The sequence below is a fragment of the Echinops telfairi genome, unplaced genomic scaffold (genome assembly GCF_000313985.2).
Source record: "Echinops telfairi isolate 266 unplaced genomic scaffold, ASM31398v2 ScPeMD7_7401;HRSCAF=8416, whole genome shotgun sequence".
NCBI lineage: Eukaryota > Metazoa > Chordata > Mammalia > Afrosoricida > Tenrecidae > Echinops > Echinops telfairi.
In genome coordinates this window covers 1179172-1181888 of record NW_022111301.1, presented here as the reverse complement: position 1 = coordinate 1181888, position 2717 = coordinate 1179172, and positions in this window count along the sequence as shown.

The following is a 2717-nucleotide window of genomic DNA, read 5'->3' as shown; positions in this document are numbered from 1 at the left end:
GAGAGGTCAAACAAACATCTACTCTCTATCTTATGATTTGTTTCTCCAGTACCCCACTCCTGGTACCAGAATGTTTTAGACAGGGTTCTCTAGAGAGATAAAACCAAATTGCTGATAATTTAATATATTTATTTATAAAGATAATTAGATATATAACGAGAAATGAACTGTTGAATCATATACAGATAAATATATAATCCAAGAAATAAACAGTTAAATTAGAAAGCACTAATGAACTGTTAAATCATATACAGATAAATATATAATCCAAGAAATTAACAGTTAAAGTAGAAAGCACTAATGGCTTATCTTTATAAATAAATATATTAAATTATCAGCAATTTGGTTTTATCTCTCTAGAGAACCCTGTCTAACACAATACCATACACATTTAATGTCATCTATCTCTCTGTATAAAAAGACTTCGATGCACAGTGGGTTAAGCCTTGAGATCCTAACTGAAAGATTGGCATTTTGAACCTACCAGCTGTTCCATAGTAAAAGATGGGGCAATTTGCCTGAGTAGAGATTTATTTTCTTGCAAAACCTACAGGGCAGTTCTACTCTGCCTGGTGAATCAGTCTGAATCAGAATGGACTCTAGGACCGTATTCTTGTTTTTGACAGTCATTGTCTTTTGCTCTCTGACTGTATAGACAAGACAATCTATGTGGGGTTTGTTTGTTTTTATCCACCACCCCTCTTTCAGTTTGTCATGCTGTTGTGGCTGTATGTTGTTACAAAGGAGAAAACCTCTCCAGTATTTCAACGATCAGAAGGATTATCCACACTGAACAAGGTTCAGTGAGATTTCTAGACTAAGATAGACAATGTAGAAGAAATAAGTGGTCTACTTATGATGCATTAGACACTGGACATATTGGGATAGGAATGGGAAATTGTGATACTGTTCCTGAAGTTAAGGCCCTTAAATTGAGGACATTCAAAGAACAAATAAGGAAGAGTCACCCATAGCCCTGTAAGGAAAACCAACTACTTTTCTGTCATTTTGTTGAATTGAAGGGACTTGCTTTTGCTGTGCTGCTAGAAGCAATGCCAAGGGTCTTCCGTATATTATCAAAATTGGTATGGTGAACAGGTTTGAGCAAGGCCTCCAAACTATGAGTAGACTGGAAAATTAACTTAGTTGTCCACTTCTGAGTGATTTACTGCTTAGAATCTTGTAAATAGCAGCAGAACTGTGTCAAATATAGTTCCAGAAGAAGAGCCCCTGGAATTGGAAGCCACTCAAAATACTACTGGGAAGAGCTACCTCCTCAAAGGAGCCGATTTAACAATGTGAATGGAGTAAAGCTTTCGGGACCTTATTTCATGGATAGGGCACAATTCAAGATGAGCAGAAACAAATACAGAATACATTAATAAGCAGAATATGGATGTATGAAAAAAAATCTCAGAAAATTTGAAGCCTACAAAGTGAAATGGAACAGTAAAATTGATACCCCAAGACACAATGAACTAAAATGAACAGCTATCGGTTATATTGAGAAGGACCTGGTGCAAGAATTGATAAAAGCAAGAGGAATGACTTCCTACATATATCCTGAAGAAGAACTTGTCAAGCCTGTCTTGTTGTACAACGTTGTTTGTTGTTGGATAATATCTGCATTCCAACAAGGAAGACAAGTACAATATAATACTATTCCATTTTACACACCAATTACTAAAGGAGTTGATGAAATCTACCAATTTCTTAAGTTTGAAACCAATAAAATATACACTCAAAATACATTGATAATTATTTGCAATTGGAATGCAAAAGTTGGAAATGAAGAGAAAGGATTCATAATTGGAAAATATGATCTTGTAGAAGAAACAAGCAGAATATCACATGATAGAATTTTGTAAGACGAATTATGTCTTCATTGCAAATACTTTTTCAACTAAGTTTCTGAAAAGAGGCCATGGAGAAGTTCATTTTCATCAGTCAAACAAGAATAGGAACAAACTGTGAAACAGACTATAAGTTATTCATAATTAATGTGTGGCTGAAACTGAAGAAAATTTGAACAAGTCCATGAGCCAAAAATAATTCTGAGTATATCCAACTTGAATGTAGAGACATTTGCAAAAACAAATTTGATGCATTTATACTCTGCATAAGACTGGATAAATTGTGCAATAACACCAAGAACACCATATATGATAAAAGCAAAAGATCTTTATAAAAACAAGAAATCATAAAAAGATCAAAGTGTATGTCAAGAGAGACTATGAAACTTGTTCTTGAATGTAGAGCAGTTTACACAAATAGAATAAATAGTGAAATAAAGGTGCTGAACAGAAATTTTCAAGGGGAAACTTGAGAAGACAAAGTGAACTATTTTAATAAAATGTGTTAAAACATGAAATTAAAAATAAAAAAGGAAAGGCATGCTGAACATATTTCAAATTAAGAAGACTAAGGAAATGACAATATTGAACAAATGTATTTACAAAATATTGAGTGTGCAAGAAGCTTTAAGAGAAGATGGAAGGAATACAGTTTTATTGTACCAAAAAAGAATTACTTGGTTTTCAACTATTTCAGGTAGCATATGATCAAGACCTCTGCTATTGAGTAAATAAATCAGTGCTGAACACAAGACATTAGTGAAAATGAGGCTTCAGGAATTAGCTAAATATTAATTTGACTGTTTCAATGATCTGCTGTGGTACAGAGAGTACTCACTACTCTATGCCAAATCGTAGAAGACG